Source organism: Cryptomeria japonica, chromosome 3, assembly GCF_030272615.1.
Source record: "Cryptomeria japonica chromosome 3, Sugi_1.0, whole genome shotgun sequence".
NCBI lineage: Eukaryota > Viridiplantae > Streptophyta > Pinopsida > Cupressales > Cupressaceae > Cryptomeria > Cryptomeria japonica.
In genome coordinates, this window is record NC_081407.1 from 20,273,196 (window position 1) to 20,294,291 (window position 21,096).

Below are 21,096 nucleotides of genomic sequence, written 5' to 3' on the forward strand. Positions count from 1 at the left end.
CCTACACCGGAAGAACTAAGATGCCAGAGTTGCATCAATCTAGTGGATTTCATGTTTATTTTTTCATTAAGGATTGATGAAGATGTGAGCTACTTTGTAGGGAGAGCGACTCTAATGCAGTATGCTATGATTTTCAGTTTTGAACAGATTGAAGTCAAGTGATGCATTTTTTTTAACTTTGGCATTGCTGTCAAAGGGGGAGAAGAAAAAGAAATCAGTTAATCAGTTATGGGAGAAGAGAAGACAATGAAGACCGACAGATGCATAGACTGACAAATGCTAAGATGCAGATGATTGGCATATATGATTGTATACTGATTGTATAAGTGATTGGTGTTGGTGTTGGTGTTTCCATCAATGCCAAATGGGGAGATTATTGGCATGATTGGCATAACTGATGCAGATGAGTTGATGACTGTATAGGTAAAGGAAGATGGCATGGTCAGTTATTTGTGTTGTCATTGATGGCAACCTATGTCAATTAATGTTTGATGATGGTTACAGATGGACTTTGATGTCTGACTTGTTGGATAAGTATTTTGGTCTACCAGATTTAGAATTTGTAAGTATGACAGGGTTTACGGGTAGGACTGAGAATTAGGACTTCAACTGGTAAAAAGAAAGATTTTGATGGAATTGGTAAATCGGTGATGTTTGGAGACTTGTGGTTTAAGGCATAAGCTTTTATGATGGATTTGTGTATGTGACAGAAACCACATCCTATGTTGATTATTGGAAGGCATGTTTTGAATTTTTGATGGAGTTGTGCTAAGGTTTTAGTAGGGTTTTAGGACCGGCGATGAATTCACTCAACCGGTGATGATTTCTATTGTGATGGTGATTGGCGGTGAGTCTACATGAAGTTGGTAACATGACACAAACCACGTGATGAGTTTGAAAGTTATTTTGGCACGATTCAAGGAAGAACTTCTTGGGAATCAACGAAACACTTAGTAGAGTGTTTTGAGGATACAAATCGGATTTTCGTGATGGGTTAAGATCAACCAATGGTTGATATTGCATTGTAATTTGTTGTAATGATCTGTATAATGATCTGTGATGATCTCTTATGATTTGTATTTTAAATGCAAGATGTAATTAGTTTTTGTGGCCGACCTAGTTGAGATGGCTATTTAGGGTGATACAACTGATGTTTCATGTGTCAGTGACATTAGGAGAATGAGTTAAGTTGTCCCAGAGAAGATAGAGATTTGTCTAAGTGTTGCAGACTATGAAGCATAACTTGATCTTATCTAGCAAGCTAAAAGTGCAAAGTAACAAATCATTTTTCATTGTTGTTCTCTAACATTACAACAACATAAATCCCTTAACCAGGTAGGTCCTAATAGGCCTTTGCCATCTAAGTCCCCTAACAGGGAAACTCACAAAAGAGAGTTTAAATCCTCTAACTAGGTTGATCCTAACAAATCATTAAGCTCCTAGCTAGAGTGATAGGTAAATCCCTTAACCGAGTGAATCCTAACAGGGTCTGCTCCTAAGTGGGCGCATTGTAAGCTCCTAATAGGGCTAAGCTCCTAACAAGGCGTACTTTGAAAGAGTACAAATTATTGTGGGTCCAATCCCCACCACAGTTTTTCCCATTTGGGTTTCCATGTCAAAAATCTTGGTGTTTGTGTGTGGAATGTCTTTTCATAGTGCTTATGTTTTATGCATTATTTCTGATTATCGGTTATGATAAGTTTACTATTGTCTATCAGAGATCTGAAAGTGGTTACCGGTAATGTTAATGAGTTGATAGATGAAGTATTCTGATCTGATAATAAGTTAGTTTGAGTATGTGTTGATCAGATATCTAGTTGGTGAATATTCTGATTAAGTAAGATGGCATAAGTGGGTAACAAGTGTATGAGATCTTCTAAAGGGATAAATTGATTGATTTGAGATCTATTGAAAATGGTTTTTGATTTGAAATTATACATTGTCTTAATATTGAATCACCCCCCTCTCAGTATTAATCAGATCCTTATAGGATTAATATTTACTAGAAATAGAAAGCACTGTGTTGTTGGAGTGTGGAGTTTTTCTCCTAAAAGGATTTTCCCATGTATATCTTTTGTTTATTGAGGTATACTATTTGCATGTTTATTATTTATATCTAAGTGTATTTCTTATTCAGTAATGGTTAAAGATTTGTAGTAAAATTTGCACTTTCTCCCCCACTACATTAGTGCTTGGAAGCATTTTTGTATCTTTTCTTCCTTTCACCCTCACATCCAACATAATTAATAGGAACATAAAGGGGATGCTATAATTTACTCGATGTAAATATGAATGTATCACCCAAAATCATTTTTATAGCATGTAACACCATTGTGGCCTTATTTCTAAAACTCTTCTTCAATCTTAGCTCTATTATTTTCCCTATCAAGACAATTTACCTTATTTTGGCCCTGAGAAAAACTATGGAATTGATATTTCCAACTAAGAATAGGGTTGAATATATTGTTGGTATGATTGACATAACTGATGCAGATCAAGAATGGTGACTGAACTGATAAAGGACTGTTTGTGATGAAGAGATTGAGATTGCATGATCAAATGACTTTGATCAGTTATTTGTGGTGTCATTGATGGCAACTGATGTTTATTATGTTGTATTTTGTCATCTAAGTCTTTTTGGTCTACTGCAAATGCCTTATCGGTATTATAGACAGTAAACTGGGAATGAGGACCTTAACCCATAAACGAGGAATGTTTTGATTTGATTTGGTGCTTGGTAATGATTGAAGTGTTGCTGTTTGGAATGTGAGCTTGTATCATTGTAAAATGTATCTGACCAGAACTGCATCATGTTTTGGTTATCGAAAATCATGTTTATGTTTTCTGTTGTATTTTTGCTAGGGTTTAAGAAGGGTTTAAGGATTGGTAAAGAATTCTCTTAACCAGTAATGATTTTTGGTTTTGCGGTGATCTACATTAAGTTCAAATGTTGGTGATGACGTGGCACAAACCGCGTGAAGTGTTTGAAAGATGTTTTGGCACGTTTGGAGAGAGAATTTCTTGGGAATATGCAAAGAGCTTAGCAGAGTGTTCTAAGGGTTTAACTTTGTATCAGATTGAGATGCGATGATCATTCAACAATTGTAATTGATTTGTAATTGATTGTAATGATCGATATGATGATCTGAAATGAGCTGTAAAAGATCTCTATTCATCTATGTTTTAATTCTTAGGGTTTGTAACCGACTAAGTTGAGAAGGTTATTTATGTCGGTACAGTTGATGTTTGTTGTGTTAGTGTTTTTGAGAAAAGTGTGAAGCGGAACTAGAGTATGAGATCTGCCAGAGAGTAGCAGATTTGGAGATTAATTGGATCTGATCGAGCAAGCAGTTAAGTGTTTTACCCAGTGAATCTTCACTATTATTCTCTAACAATTACAACAGTCAAAATCCCTTAACCGGGTAGGTCCTAACAGGCCTTACATTGTAAATCCCTTAACCCGGTAGCTTAACATCTGAGTGTTAAATCCTCTTACGAGGTTGATCCTAACAGGTCAAAGTGCCTAATAGGGCTCATCATCCAAATCCCTTATCCAGGTGACTCCTAATAGGGTCTGCTCCTAACAGGGCATCATTGTAAACTTCTAATCGGGGTAGGCTCCTAATAGGGCGCATTCCGAAAGACTATACAATTTTTGTGGGTACCAATTCCCACCATGGTTTTTCCCTTTTTGGGTTTCCACATGAAAAACATGGTGTTCATATGGTGAATGTTTTTATGTGTTGTTATGTTTTACTTTCAGTTTATGCATATTGATGAGCACTTAATGAACTGTTCTGATAAACCGGTTTAATAGTTGGTTATCAGTGCTTATCGATAATGGTAAAGAGTTTATTACTGGTTTATGTTTTGATTTGAAGAAGTTTTATAAGTTCAAGTTTTAAGCTTGAAATTATTGTTAATATTGATTGATTCACCCCCCCTCGTAGTATTAACCAAATCCTCTAAGGTTATCATATATAACCACTTCTTATGTCAATAAGGAGTGGAGAGAGCCATAATTTTCCTACATACACTTTTTATTCTTATGCCTTTGTTCCATTATTTTGAAAATAATAAATGATCTTATTTCTTTCACCCAACATATAACTTTATTTTGAGGTGTAATGTAAATGTGATGTGAATTATTTTCAAAATAATAAATGATTTTATTTGTTTCACCCAACATATAACTTTGTTTTATCGATTAAAACAATATATAACTTTATTTTGAAGTGCAATTGAAAGTGTGATGTTATATTTCTATATAATTTTTTTTTTGTCTTACCATGATCTTAGTCATCGGTTTTGTACACTTTATAATAGATAATGTGATATGACATACATAATCACAACTTCACATGTATTTTTAGTCAATCTCTTATTTATGTCTAAACACCTATATGAACACTTGGAGATAAAGGGCACTTGGTTTAATGGCAAAGTCCATGTTGTAGGCACCTATATGGTGTTGAGTTCAAATCTTCTACAATAGAAAAAAACGCTTGCCTCATTTCTATATTTCATGTCACCTCAAATAAATTTAGAAACCACTTTTAATATTTCTTGTACCTTTAAAAAAAAAAATCAGTATTCACAAAAAGGACTACAAGTCTTAAAGTTGACAACAATTATAATCTAACAAAATTATTTTATGAGAAAATGTATCTGATTTTGTGACATATCTAGTTGGTCTAGTTTACAGACTACAACAAAATGTAAGCATAATTATAACTTAAGGAGTTGACATCACGATCTTTAATTTTACTACTTAGAAATACATATTACCATTTACATCATTGCATTATACATCAACTTTCACAAATAAAATAATTTAATTTGTTATCAATTAATTTAGTCTAGAATGGCAATAAAGATGATTATCAGTACTTATTTGATATATTATATCTCAATTCTAACTCTAATTAAAATAATGAAAATAGAATAAAAATTTGATACAACATATCTTTTTCTTTTTATTGGCAAACTGTTACCAGAGAATTATCTTTGCCCCCAAGCAAGGAGACAAACTTATCTTTTTATTGGCAAGTTGCTACCAGAGAATTATCTTTTTAGCCAATTTTTTTAATTTAATTAAAAGAATTATCTTTGCCCCCTAAGCAAGGAGACAAGAAATAATTATGTTGTTGTCCAAGTATGATTGAAATTGAAGATACAAAATATGTTGTCCAATCATATAAAATATCTTTTTCTTTTTTATTGACAAACTGCTATCAAAACCAGTAGCTCTTTCTCTTTTTATTGGCAAATTGCTACCAGAGTGGGTAGCTCCTTCAATTCCAATCATACAAAATATCTTTTTCTTTTTATTGGTAAACTTCAATTCCAATCATATTTGGACAACAACATGATTCTTCCTTCTGTCCTTGCTTGGGGGGCAAGGATAATTCATTTTTGTCTCCATTCATCTTATTATATTGCTCCTTACCCTATGATATTAGTAATTTAACTTTGTTAGGGGCTCTTTGTCATGTGTGGTGATGCATCTTTAATTCCATCTTTTTATTTTTATTGGCAAACTGCTACCAGAAGGGTAGCCCCCTTTCATTAATATTACAAAATATTACAAAATTTTAACTAGAAAGAGTGAAAATCAAGATTCTAATGGCATCAATTAACTCTTGAAGTCACTCAATCTATGCAAGAGCTAACACATGTTTGTGAAATCTTACTAGATAAGCATATGTATCAATCATGTTTTGGACTAAAACCTTCCTACATTATAATTACAATCTATTTCATTTTCTTGTCATCCTTCATAGCTTCAATGCAGTTAGCATCATTGATGAGCCCTCTTGATGTCTTTATTTAGCATCATTGATGAGCCCTCTTGATGTCTTTATTGCTATGTTTCTAAGGGTATTGATTGTAGACATACACAATCCAAGGTTGACCATTTGATTAGTTGCTCACTCTATCTAGTCAAAATCACAAAGATTCTAATAACATTATAGACAAAACATTCTAATACTTTTGCATTATGAAGGTGTGCCTCTTTCAAGTTCTTCTCTCATATGTTCTTCAATGTCTCCATTCATTATGAAAACTTCTTTCAGTTGATCTTCCATGACTCTTTGATTGCAATCACATTTGCATTCCATAATTTGGAGATGAAATCACCCTCTTTAAAAGACGTATTCACTAAAGAAATCACCATAAAGATAATTCTCTTGGCCACTTCCTTGAAATGAGTTCACAACACCAAGAAAAAAATCTAAGGATATTACAGTCTTTTGGTTTGAGAGAAATTAACACCATATTTTAAAGGTTGGTCGTAACTTTAGATGGTTATGCATGGTGTCCTCAAGACTAGGACGTTGTCATAATGTTATCCGGGCTTAATCTTTTAAGAGAAGAAATCAATATTATGTCTTTTCATACTGACTAGGTATGTATCTTCATCATCATCTTTAATGATTTTTTTTGGTGAAAAAATGATCCCCAAAGTGTCCTTGGAATCCATTTTCAAAATATCCATGAGCGCTCCCCAATAAGAATTGTCATCTCGATTGATTACCATTTTTTAATAGGATTTCTACACCTAGAGTTTTCTTCCCTAAACACGTGTGTTAGGCTGAACTCTAAGAAAACTTCGAGCAGGCCATGTATTTTGTTAGTCTACTTTTTATATTTCCAACTTGGCGTCGAGTTGGACACAACCACCTTGACTACCATGGCTAAGTCACCTTTGATGTCTATATGATTTAGGTTGAGTTCACTGCACTTTTTAAGGATCTCCTTTAAAATTGATAATTTAGCATCATTGTTAGTTCCAAGCAAATGTTTGATCGATCCTGTTTAGATTAATTCCCCACAACAATCTCTAATTATATATCTTGCATCTGATTCCCCGAGGTCGCCCTTTGAGTTACCATTGAAGTTCAATTTCAATGTTTCAAATGGGATATATCCATCTTATTTTTGAATGGTCTTTTCTCAATTTTACACAGTCACCTTTGGGTAGGATAAGGTGTTTCCATACCTTTTTAATTTGTCCATCCTAGGAAAAGAAAAATTTGCATCATATATTGATTACCTTTGTATTCTTGTGCTCACTAATTCCTATTTTGATCTTGTTCAAACGAGATGATGTAGAGTCTTTTAATTCTAATTGATATTGGAATGTTAATTCACGACTCAAGGATGTTAATCCACATCGAGTAAACCTTCATAGCCTAAAAGGCTACATTTACTTATCAACTAAGGGTCGTATAACTTGAAATGGTGCAGCACAGTATATGCATTAAAATCTTAGCTATGGTTGTTGTCCTATATTAACTACAAAAATAGTAGTAAATGAAAGTGTTGGAAAACAATTGCTAAATATTCCTATAACAGAAATAGAAATATCAAAGAAAGAACACGTGTAATGAAAGCTAAACATTATACTAAAACAACTGAATGTAATCAACAAACAAAGGATGAAATTTACTACTTCAGCTATGTTCTACATTTATAATCACAACAATGACTGTTGTAGGAGAATAAACAGTTAACAACTATTCTATCTTTATTCAAAGACTTTCTCTAATGGTGGAAACATAACCAAATCTAAACTAAATTAACAATGGTATTGTACCTCAAGTGGGCCCCCTTGGGTAAGTCCCTGATTATTGATTTACAATATTATACTTCAACTCATAAATGCATTGTATCAATTGCTCATAACTTACGTATTAAAAAAAACATAACTAACAACACAAGGACAATATCTTGTTAACCTCTTCAGGTTAGAGCACTATCTTATTTATATTATTTTGCCTATGACCAAATCTCTAATTGATTACAGCTCAATCCCAGTATATAGGGAGAGATTTATTAACAACAATTAAAAGAGCTTAAACTAAGCAAGAGTCCTTTTAAGACTGCAACTCCTAATAACCTCTTTGCTACATAATTATCCACTACACAAGATTCAACAGACTTCCAAATAGTGTGCTATCAGTCTTGATTGAATTCATAATAGAAAGGATCCACGTGGAAGTGTTGCCATTAGACAATTTAATCTATTTGAACTGCTTCTGACTAAATCAACATTCACTTTGCAATGGTTGTAAGAACTAAAACAATGAGCCGTTATAGGAACAGTCAGCTTTGGCCTAAAGAAGATGCTGCAAAACAAGTTAGCACACACAACATCAAAAGTCATAGCAACTAACCATTCTTATTACATTATACACACATTTATATGCATATTATATTACATTAGAGTCATCATCAACACATATAAAAGGTGCTCAAATAAGGTCTCGATGCAAGTGCCAACTATACTATGACTGGTGTTTAGGGAAATTTAACTATAACGTTTGACCATTTTGAACTATAACTAATAAAAAGACTAATAAAAATAGACATTCTAGATCCCTATCAGATGCAACTTTAGTAACATTCCTTGAATACTCTGGCATTCCTTTCCTTCCAAATGTGTCATATTACCATTGTTGGTGTGGCCATATCGATACCCACCCACATGGACCCGCGACACATGATTGGCCAAGAGGAGAACATTCCTCTTGGATTATTGAGTAAAGGGCCTTGCCACCCTAACATATTTCTAAACTTTGACCAATATGATTGAGCCACTTCATAGTTGAAAAAGAAGTCATCGATTTGATTCTTCATAATTACAACACATTGGGCATAAAAAAGGCCCAGAGAAACCAAGCCTCATTAGTTTGTTGTTGATTAATATTCACTATGAAAAGATATCCAAGTAAAGGCTTCAACTTTTGGTAGAATACTTTTTTCCCAACATAGCTCTATGGGGCACGGTCATGCTTCCTAGTCTCTCATAGCAAATAGATATCCAAGCTTAGTTGAGTATTCACCAATTTTTTATGTGCACCATCTATAATTAAAAAACATCAGTTATCAATTCTTTCAATAGAAATTTGTGTGTTTCCTCTAGTAACATGTCAAATATTTTCCACTTGAAGGACTAGGAGCCTTGTTCCTTCCTTATAATCATATGGTCATTGACTTTGTGACCTTCAAGCCTAGGGATGGAAGAAAGTCCTAAATAACCATTTCATGAGTCCCTCCAAAATGAAGTGTTACACCCATCCTAAATTATCCCCTAAATTATCCATTATAGGTGATTTATGATTAAGTTCCTGCACCTTCACATGAAGTTCTAGATCGCCAAACCATACGACAAGATGTGAAGAGTCAGGATACGCCTTGGGTTACAATCATCTAGATATTTCTTTTGCAAGATCTTTGACTACGTTGCATTGGGATTCTAATGCAATTTCCAAATTAAATTCACTCCATGTGAGGAGTTTTGTAATTGCACATCTGAATTCCAACCTCTCTATCCACCTTGGATATTTTAACTTCATCCCAAGCAATCACTAGAATTTTTTTCTAGGCTTCCCATAAGAATTTTCTTTGTTGAGCAGTTAATTTCAGGGCTATTCCCTTAGTTACTTCCACATGATATCATGTAGATTGGTATTGATGTTGCAAGGTGTGCGCCCTTGGTCTCCTTGTAATGTGTAGTGCAGCTCTCGGGTTTGTGACATGGCTTAACCGTCTCCTATGGATTCTATAAGTCTAGTGGTTGTATTAGGCATTAACAGGTCGCTCTTTTGGTGCAACGAGAACCACACTTGTAAAAAGTGGTATCAAAGCTGGGGGGGGGGGGATTGTTGCAAGGTGTGCGCCCTTGGTCTCCTTGTGTTGTCCAGCACAATGCTCAAGTTTGTGACATGGCTTAACCACCTCTTGTGGATTCTATAAGTCTATTGGTTGTATCGGGAATTAACATGTCGATCTTTTGGTGCAACAACAACCACACTTGTAACAATTGCAGAGATCACATATTTTAGAATTGTCATTCGGCTTCCAAAGGATAGTCATTGTTCTTTCTGCTTGTAGCATTGCAAATTGTATCCCTATACAATTTCATCCTCACTTAGGCCTCAGTTAAGTATTTTGGCCATGTTTGATTATTCTCACACCGACTTCAAATCTCAATCTTCACCTAGCATCTGGTATGTGTTCCTAAGTTTAGCCTCGATAGGCTGGACAAGGACACCCCATGTGCCCTTGTCCCTGGACAAAGGTGCCTCGAGAGCCCTTGTCCCGCTTAAAGGGGCCCAATTTGGACTAAAAAACAGCAATAAAATTTGGGCAAGAGTTCCCTTCCCATGTTGGCCTATCTAAAAAATTTACACATGTTTAATGAAGAGAGGTATAAAAGCAAGGCTTACCCCCTCGTTTGAGATATCCCTCTACAAGTTTCTAATTACAAATTTTTGAATTCAAGTGAGCAAGAAATCAAGCATTATTAAGGCAATGAAGCAAAGGTCAAGTATTCAAACTTCAAGCATTATAGATAACATCCATGATCAAGACATTATGAAGACATCCTACATTCCTACATGACAACATCAACCTTTGCATGAAGACTTCAAGGAAAGACTCATCAAGGTATCACATTCTGATTTGAACATTTGAACTCAACTCTAGCCTCTACCCTAAAATGACACAATTTGCACTCATACTTTATTTCAATTTCAATTATAGGATTGATTCCAAACTCAGGGTTTGACCTAGGCAAACCACTATCAACAACACAATTTTTCTTCTTTTGTGTGTAGGTTACAAGTTCAAAATCTACAATCCCAAATCAAGCAAAGTAGAGAGAGACAATCAGATCCATCTTCTATAGGAGAAAAAAGTGGAGGACAAGGTCGCCCCACACACCTATGTCTGATGATTTTTTGAAAAATGTTTAGGAGATCATTTTGAATTGCATCATGATCCTAAAAAGATATATGTTGGATGCATCCAACATTCTTAGGAAAGAGTCATTCAGAATATCCTTGTCTTGCAATTTCAAGTTTAAATTCCATACACAGGTTCCTCACAGCTCCTTGATTCCAAATTTGTGTTCATGGCTACATATCAAATCTAAAACTCCTTGTTCATGTTAATTTATGTCAATTTTGCACCTTTAGCCCTAGATTTAGCATTCAAATCCACCTTGTGTTCATTAATTTCAATCAAATTTGTGATTGAGCCAGGTGGATCACCCCTCTCCTTTAATGTACTATTTGGGAAATGGGCCTAGTTCCTTGTTTACATGCATAAACTTGTGAGCACTAATTTTCCATCATTACATCATTGTTCTATTTTATTATCACTTTTTTTTTGGTCCATAATTTATCTCTAATGGCTTCATTGAAAAGAGGGACACCCAAGTAGGTAGACATGAGCTTGTCTGTGTTAAAACCCAAGACATTGACAATCCTCCTTTAGCACATAGTACCAATGTTGAAATAATAAATTTTTGAATTGATTGATTAATTATATAGATAGAGGGGTAGGTATATTCATCCAAGATTCCTTTAATTATGCTTGCTTCTTCCAAGGATGAATTTACAAATAGCAAGGTGTCATTCGCAAAAAGTTGATATGTGACTGTTGGAAGATCATATATGGCTTTTATTCCCTTCCATCTGGCAGCACAAAATTTAGCCTCAAACCTTGGACTTAAAGAGTCTACCATTAATACAAAAAGAAATGGGGAGAGAGGGTCACTTTGGTGCTGACCACAAGCTCCTTCAAATAAACTGCATGGCACACTATTAATTAAAACAAAGTACCTAGTAAATGAGATACAACCAAATGTCCATTGGATCTATTTAATTGAAAACCCATATATTTGTAGAATTTTTATGAAGAACCTCCAACGCACTCTATCATATCCCTTGCTTATGTCGACTTTGACTAGCATACCTTTCAAATTGTATTTTTAAATTGAGTGCAAAGCTTCATGGTAATTTATAGTGCCATCAACAATATTCGTTTCCAACTCAAACCGGTTTTTTCAAGTGAGATCAATTGTGGCAGTATTTATTTCAATCTATTTGCCATTACTTTGGAGATGATTTTATAGATGGTGTTGCATAATGATATTGCTCTGAAGTCTGCAAAAGTTGTACAATCTTGTTTCTTTGGAACTAGTGCAATGTTTGTGTTGTTTAAATCCTTCATAATTCTTCCCTTTCTATCAGTTTCTTCAATAACATCCCAAATGTCATTACCCATGAAGTCCCAACATGTCTGAAAAACCAATGTTGGGAAACCATCCATCCTTGGGGCCTTAAATCAAATGCAATTGAAATGTGGTCATATTCACTTCTTCCAAGTAAGTGGGGGTGATAAATAATTTGATGTCCTCTCTTGATACCAATAAGGAAATGTAGTTTTTCAAAGCAATCTTGGATGAGATCGGTTGTACCAATACCACTAGGCATGTTTTTTTTTTTAAATTACTCCTTCAGATTGAATTTTCTCCAGTTTTATTAAATTTTGACCATTCATTCTTTGAATATTTTTAATGTTGTTCCAAATTCTTCTCATCTTTGTTGTGTTGTGAAAAAAATCAGGTTTAAATCTCCATCATTTGGCCCCACCTCTCTTGACTTGGATCACCAATAAAATTCCTGTCTAGCCAAGATCTCACTATAGTTAGCCATTAATTGCTTCTCTTTCAAAATTTTTGCATTAGACATCTCATTGTTAATAATGATTTTTCCAAGACTTTCCATTCATCTTCATGTCACAACTTTTTCTCAAAAATGTTGTGGAATGATTCCTTATTTCATACTTTTAGCTTACCCTTAAGATAATGCAGTAACTTGTTAAAAGCAAACATCTTGGTGCTTGTAACCATGTTGGACTCATCCCACTAAGCCTTCAAAACGTCCTTCAAATCCTACCTACAGAGTCACATCTTTTCAAAGTAGAATTGGCATTTAGGAGGAGGAGAATCTTCGGTAATGATAAGCATCACAAGAAAGTGATTTGATATGGGTTGAATAATGAGGACCTGGAAAGAGGGAAGTAGAGGAGAACCCAACCAACCATTAGATTTGAGAAACCTATCAAGCCTTTTTGCTATGTTTGTTAGTCCCTGAAGCATGTTATCCATGTGAACCTCCCATTGGATGGGGTGATGTTTGTGAGGCCATAAGTATGAAATAAGGATGCAAAATCGATCCAAGTTTGTGCCATTCTTCCCAAGCCACCCAATTTATCACTTGGATCCAAGATTGTGTTTAAGTTGCTGACTAAAATGAAATTGCCTCTAACTATTTGAAAATAATTTTTGAGGGAGTCCCAAATCAATATTTTTTATGGAGTCTTTGTATGACTATAGATATTGTAAATACAAAAGGATATATTTGTGGAGAGGCTACTGATATAGACTTTAATCAATTTTTCATTTGTTATCGATGTGTTGATATAAATTTTGCTTGGTCTGCACATAATGCCAAGGCCCCTTTAGGCACCATTAGAATCATAAAAATAAACTTCCTTGCCTTTTTAGTGCTTAGGGAAGGAAATAACATCATTGAATGAGATCTTAGTTTCCTGTAATAGGACTAAATCTTATAATTGGATCTCCAAATACCACTAGACCTAGCACCAATTGTTAGGGGTGTTTAAGCCCCTAACGTTCCATGTAAGAATATTCATTATCCTCCAAGGGAGGGCTCTCCTCCCTTGGATCACAACATTCATGATTTGGTAGATGTTTGTTCTTTAAGAAAACCATCCTTTGTTCTCTTATGTCTATTCTTCCTTCCTTCTCGTCGTAATCTTGACAAGCCCAAAATTTAACAATTTAGCAGCAGATTGACAAATATTCTCAAGTTCAACAATGTTGAGGGAATCCTCTGTATTTTATTTATCGCATAAATCCTCCTTGCTTGCGATGATATCATTGACGACATCTAACTCATCTTCATTTGGTGTATGTACTTTTTCTCTTAAATTTTCTTATGTGCACAACTCGTTAGTGTCAACATGAAGAGGGATAGGTAGAGTTCAAGTTCACAAAATCTGATGTTGTACAACCTATGCGCCCAACAAGCCAGAGATGAGGGAATATCTGTAACTCACAACTTTATAGTATAAAAGTGATCAGATGTCACCATTCCCAATCTGATCTTTCAGAATGATGGTGAGGAAAAAATCTTATCTTCCCTACAACATGAAGAGCTATTTAAAAAATAATAATGTATTAGCTCTTGAAAGGGATAGGACCTTTGTATAAGTGGTCAAAATCTTCCAAAATATTTTTAAAGTGGTAGTGGGATCAAATGATCCAATTTGGTTTTGTAAATCATAGAATCAATAGTTGAGCCTTTGTATTATTATAAATAGCAAACTATGCCATGTTGCCTTTTTTCGTTGTTCTTAATGATGTTTTGTGCTAGTTTTATTTGTCAGATTCTATCTTCATTTTTTGAGTATTCTTGTATGAGATTGTTGATCATGTTCATAGACCACTCTTTCATGCTCATAAAGGGATTCTAGACTATACCATTCTTCAAAAACTTGAAAGGGTTGTATTCAGAATAGTAAGATTATTTGTTTAGCTTTGCCTTTATGGGTGCTTCCTATAAAATTGGATTTGAATATTGTGTCTTATGTCTTATGTATATGGAAATCTCCATGGTTTTTTAAGTTTCTTTCTTTTCATTTGACAGGGTTAGGTTTAGGATGTCTTCTTCCCCTTTCCAACCCCCTTTAAATAGATTTAAGAGTCAACTTCTAAAATATTGGAGGTTGTTCAATAGGATGCAATGGGCGGCCCCACCCCTGTGGAACTTCCTAACTGCCCCACTTCAGACCTTCGGACCTGATTAGAAATCAAATCTATTTTCTAGTGCGCTCGTTGGGACCCCAAATAACCTTAGCCTGGGTTGGCATTCTCAAGAAAATGTGATGGGAAGTTATTTATAGGGTATCCCACAAGAAAGCCTGGTTATGGTCTTACTCATCGAGGAAGAGGTTCTCCCGATAGTTGAGGAGATCATATATGATCTACAAAGACAATTAAAAACCATCAATGAAGAAAGGATGTAGTACAAATACCAATTTTATCAAACCAAAGCTCCCCAATTTTGACATGAGTAAGAAAAGAGGGGAGGACTACCAATATTAACCTTCAATCTATTGGATAAGGAGGTTCTTGCAGAACAAGATGCTACCCTTGAAGAAGCAAATTCTACCCAAGACTAGCATTTCTCTCTTCCTTCTTAGAAAAATGTTTTTTGTCCAACTCTCCTCAACTTGAAATGATTTGACTTTACAAAGGTAGTCCAATAGCCTAGAGAGAAAACTAGCCATTTGAACTATGAATGAGAATCTCAAAACAAGCCCAGGGTCCCGATGACCAATTAAAACAGATAATGCCAAAGATAGAAAGGAGGCCCTTGTCTCTCCAAACAAGGAGGCCCAAGAAGCCTACAAGGATGAAAGCGATATGAATGATTCCCATTTCTAGGATGAACTCAAGTTGTTCTATAATTCATTATACAGTAGTACAAAAACAACAATTGACTAAAAAACTACTAAAACTTGCATATAAATGACTAATCTTGGTCACGTGATCATTAGTAGTTTATTCCCAGTCATTTATATAATGTGACCAAATTTATGACTAAACTATTTTAGTCATTTATTGGTTTTTTTGATTCATCAATTTGGTCATTGATTTTGTCATTGATTTAGTTGTTAATTTAATCATTGATTTAGTCATTGATTGTTGTTAACTAGTTATTTATTTAGTCATGGTAGTGATATATTTAGTCATTGATTGTTGTTACCTGGTCATTTATTTAGTCATGGTAGTCATATATTTAGTTATTACTTTAGTCATTGCAGTCATTAATTGTCATCAATGGGTAGTATAGTTAGTCATTTTTATTCACTAATTTCCGTCCATTGGTAGTATATTTAGTCATTTTTATTTACTAGTTTCCATTAATTGGTAGTAAATATAATCATGATATGAATAATTTATTAAATATCATAAATTTTATAATGTAAAAATAACATAATATTAAACTTGAACTAAAACATAAAAGCAAATAAAAATATTACAAATAGAAGGACAATGCCTTGGGTAATAATGTGCACCTGATCACAAGAATCACAAAAGATTTAAACTAGAACTGGATCATTCCACCATTAACATGATGAACTCACACAAAATAAGAGAAAGGCACATATAAGACAAAATGCAAGAGCCATAAGTTTATTCCAAGTGGCATGAGAATTTCTCTTTTGTCAATCCTAAGTTAATTATATTATTCCACATCCCCTTGGTTGTGATATCTCAATTAGTATCTTCTTTTATATCATACAAAACTAAGTTATATATTACAAAATGTTGGAATGATCTATATAGTGTCAAACTCAATGCAAAACTAAAAATAGCAACAAGCTAGATTTAGGCATGAAGAGTTGTTTCACATCATGAATATGTGCAAGAAGAGGTTAATTATCATGGCAAGAATGCAAGGAGTCATCCCCTTGGATAGAACAACAAATGAAGTCCTACAACACAAAACAATAACAAGACTAAGTGCAAACAGAAACAAGGACAAAACATAAATAAGTACTTGCTGTCTTTTCTAACTGCTTAAACTAAATTTTTTTTATGAAAATCATTTCAAAAATAAATATTCAATTGTTATTTGACAGACACCATCTTGATGTCAAAGGCTTGACTTTATTAGAAATTTAGATAAAGGGGATCAAGCCTAAATGACTACCTCATATTTTCAGATATAGTGGTAGTCAATACAAAACCCAATGGATACAAGGGATCATAGTGCCTGTCTCCCACATTCATGGGTAGCTGATCAACATTCTTAAACCATGTCCTTGACATCTTTCCTTGAAAAGTATAATCACCAAAAATTGCATCAGTCGCACCTTGACCCTCAGTGTCAGAAAGCCACGCTGCAACAAAGGCATCCATCACTGGAACAAATGGCTCCACTGGAAGTGGTCTTCTAGATATCAAAATTACAAGGCATTTCAAGGACGCACAGACATTGTTGATAGTATTGCCTGCATCTAAGGGAATTGTCAAATTCAAATTATCTCCAAAAGTTTCTACATATGGTTGTTCACCCACAACCACAATGGCATATGAAATTTTTTTTCCTTTCACATAGTTTGCATCTGGATTTTGCTCATTAACAATCTTAGTAGAGGTACTAACGACATATTTGATTGCTTGGAGAATTGTTGTTCCTGCACACCGTCAGGATTATGAAATTTTAGCACAATTGTTGATAAATTTTTAATCTATAAAATGATAGAGCATTCTCTAATTGAGAGCCTCACCTATAGTTGGGTTACCACTTAACCCTTGCCATTGAATTGTCCATCCACCACACTGATAACCAAGATTGTGAGCATGAGTCCCTGCAACAAGAATCTTGGGGGCCTTATTATCCAAAGGAAGCAAAGGGTGACTCCCTACTCTCCCATTTTTCATCAATGCCAATGACTTTCTGACAACTTCTCTTGCCAAATCCTTGTGCTATTGATATATAAAGAGTGTATGTTAGAACACATCAAAACAAGATAATGCCAGGAGTAAGCATCAAAATTCTTCCATCATGTAGATGAATATTATGAATTATTGTAATTAACAAGGGGCTGAGATATTTGCATCTTTCAAATCTTGAAAGTTTTTACTCTTAGTTTCTATTTCTAATATACTCGGTCAAAAGTTCTATTTAAAAAATGGTATAAATGATATTGAAAAATAGAAGCAGACACAAAATGCAATGGTTTTAAAGGTAAGTGAAATGTTGAAGGCTGTTGATACCAAAAAATCACAATAATTAATGGCATGTACTAAACCCATTTATCATTCAGAGATTGGTAATGAATCAAATTTTTTTTATCTGTATTAACTTGCTAATGAATTAAAATTTATATACATATGGCATATTCGCTTGACAGTGAAGTTTAAAAAAAAATGGTATATATGCTATTGAAAAACAATACTGGGTGAAAAATAGAAGCAAAGATGAGATGCATGTGAGTTGTAGCAATAAGATGCAATGGTTTTAAAGGCAGGTGAAGTGTTGAAGGTTGTTGATATAAAGAATCTCAATAATTTATGACATGCATTAAATCCATTTAACCCGTCCAGAGACTACAAATGAATTAAAATTTGAATCCATATTACCTTGCTACCTAGTTGGTTGGCTAGGGTCAAGTCAACCATAGGATGCTCAAACAGGCCCATGATAAAATTTCACCTTCAAAATTCTCCACACTGCATCATTTATTCTACTCATGAAGATGAAACCTCCCTTAACTTGATAAGTTAGATCATTAATGAGGTCTGTATAATTGAAGGGAACCATTACCTGCCAAATAAATTTGTAAAAGGAAAAATGAGCTGTATGCGGATGCCTCAAAAAAATTATAATAAAATGTCCACCATAAATTAACCTTTACTTATATCTGTAATACACTAAAAATGGTCATCTAAACCATGAGCCCCTAATCTCGACAACGTCACCAAGGTCCTAACCAAAGGCAATTGAATAAATCTTGAGCACACAATTAATTCTGTAATCATCAAATGTAACATGGCAAATTAATCACTCAATATTAATTAATTAAATCATTCCAAGTAAATAATTTTAAACAATTATCTTATTTATATTATTAAATATCCTAGCATATTTAATTAAATAAATCAATTTACCATTAAATCATCAAAAAGAGGATTTAATTTGAAAAATAAATAAAAATTGTCCCAAATCTTCAAAAAAGGAAACAAATCAAGAAAGAGGAATTGGAAATTATGAGCACAAATCTTCAAAAAAGGAAATAAATACAAAAAGGAATTAATTGACCAAAAAAGAATTAAAAATTTGAGAAAAGAAATCAATTGGAGATAATCTTGAAAAAACAAATTAAAAATTGATAGATAATCTCAAAGAAAGCAATTAAAACAATTAAATATTAAAATTGAATGAAATAGAGAATAAATTAGTTTTTTTTTCTTCTAATTTTATCTTAATTTTAGTTCAATTTCCTTTAAAACTGAGAAAGGCATCCAATCACATCAATTCACCTAGATTGTGCTTCCTCTTGGAAAATCTTGACCGCTCATCATCATTTGATCTCAGCCTTTGTTTTCTTTCTGAATTTTCTATAAATTCAGGCTCTCATCTCTCATTGAAAGATCCTGGAGAATATATTGTTATCATGTTGTTTTTGCTCTAGGTTCATTGATATTTGTGCATTTAGATATTCATATATTAGTTATTTCATATTGTTTAGATCACTTAGCTCATTTATTGCTTAAATCATGTTAGATTAATCTTGCATATCTAGCTTAAATGTTGCATCCATTTAGCTTAAATCCATGCTCATATAGATTAAAAATCTTTCGTTTAGGTGTTGTCTAGTCACTAGATAGCTTAGCAATATGAGAGCAATCTAAACTTGCATCTACTAGAAGGCAATGGGTCGATTTGTTATGGTTTTATTATTCATGTTTATATCCATCTAACCATGCATGTAATGACTTAATTGAAGTGTTGTGCTTGTAGATACAGATCAACTTTTCACACACACATTTTTGGCGCCCACCGTGAGGCAGAAAACTAATTTTTCAGCCTCAAAATCATTTTTTTATCCTGCAGGTTCCGTCCATACAATCTCTGCGAAATATCATACGAGTAGTATCATTGCATCGTACGACATTATATCGAAGCATGTTATTCATCGTACGACATTATATTGAAGCATGTTATTTGTCGTACGAATCAGAAAACGGTGTTGTATGACATACTGTTCTGATTATCTTATTTTATCTTCTGTCATCCAGTGCTCAGTTTTGACTCGTACGATAAAAGCCTTTTGTCATTTTATTCTATGATAATTGTCGTATGATTCTGTTTTCTATTGGGTTAAAGCAAGTTTCACTTTTCAGGGTTTTTCTTGAATTAAATTTTGATGGTACTGACGCTAACCCTGAATCGTGTTTTGTCTACTTGATATTTTCACAGCCTAACTAGTTTCTTGTAGGACGCTTATCAAAGAATTTATCAATCAAACATACACCTGTCAAAGAATAAAAACAACATGACTACTGGTATGTTGTTTTTGCAGGTTGCCTAAAGAGAATCAATCAAACATCATGTATTCTTTAATTTTTAGGCACCTAACTTGCTATCTGGTTAATGAACAAATCTGTCTTTCATATTTTTAGAAAATTCTGAGAGGTAGGAGAGTATGTTCTTGTCTTTTTTTAGACAATAAAAAATCTAGACCCTTGAGGCATTTTCTTTGTTTGACATTTGTACATCTTTAGCGGGCCTGCCCTCTCAAGGAGCTTAAAAAATCTTAAAGGCTTTACAGTCAATGTGAGGGGAACGACCTAAGTGGGAATGGCTAAATGCCAAGTACTCCAACCCACCACAAAATAAACATGATTTGATGAAAATCAAGTCAATGACAGTGCTCGAGAATAGCTCTCCTCAGTACCTTCGGGTATATTGAACCATGGTTTTCAAGGTTGGGAGACCTCTTAATTGAGTTTATACCTTGACACACCGAATGGACCCCTTACTAGATCCAATTAAAAATTAGAAGCTACCCAATTCACCTCTGAAAGGTTGATAATCTTTGTGCAAGAGAGATAGTAACTCTCCCAAGACACTTGCCATATCATGCCCCCATTAGTGTTTGGAGTTGGATAATATGGCGTTGAGAATCCATTGCGTGAGACTCAGCATCTGTATTCTGATTAGCTATTGGGTGTGTACCGAAGTCAGCAAGCAAAGGTTTTCTTCTCTAAGCCAACTTCCATAGGGTTTACATGCTGTGATTGGAGTGACTATTCATACTGCGTGTTTTCTGTGTTTTCATCCCTCAAACTAAAATTGGAATACTAAGACTGGAGAAAACAAATCAACAACTTAGTGATAAACTCTGTCCGGGTCAAAACTAGTCTATCCTGGTAAAAAATCAGTCCATCTCAGAATTGGTCATACTCAGCTATTGAAAAACTCAGAATTTTTGTCTCTGTCCTGTTAATAGTCATACGAACTTGATCATTTGTCGTCCTGCACCATATCCTATGTTGTACAAGTCTGCTAATTTATCATCCAAGCTCAATCCTCTATCATACGAAACCCAGCAATCTGTCGTTTAAAGCTAAATCCTGTGTCGTACGAGATAGAACTGCACTGAATCCTTTGTCATTTGGGACATGCCCATTTGTTG

At 34.1% G+C, this 21,096-nt stretch overlaps 1 pseudogene; it reads right to left on the reverse strand.

The window, feature by feature from the left end:
- LOC131068585 (uncharacterized) overlaps positions 1-21,096 on the reverse strand; it is an 85,071-nt pseudogene that overhangs the window by 45,358 nt on the left and 18,617 nt on the right.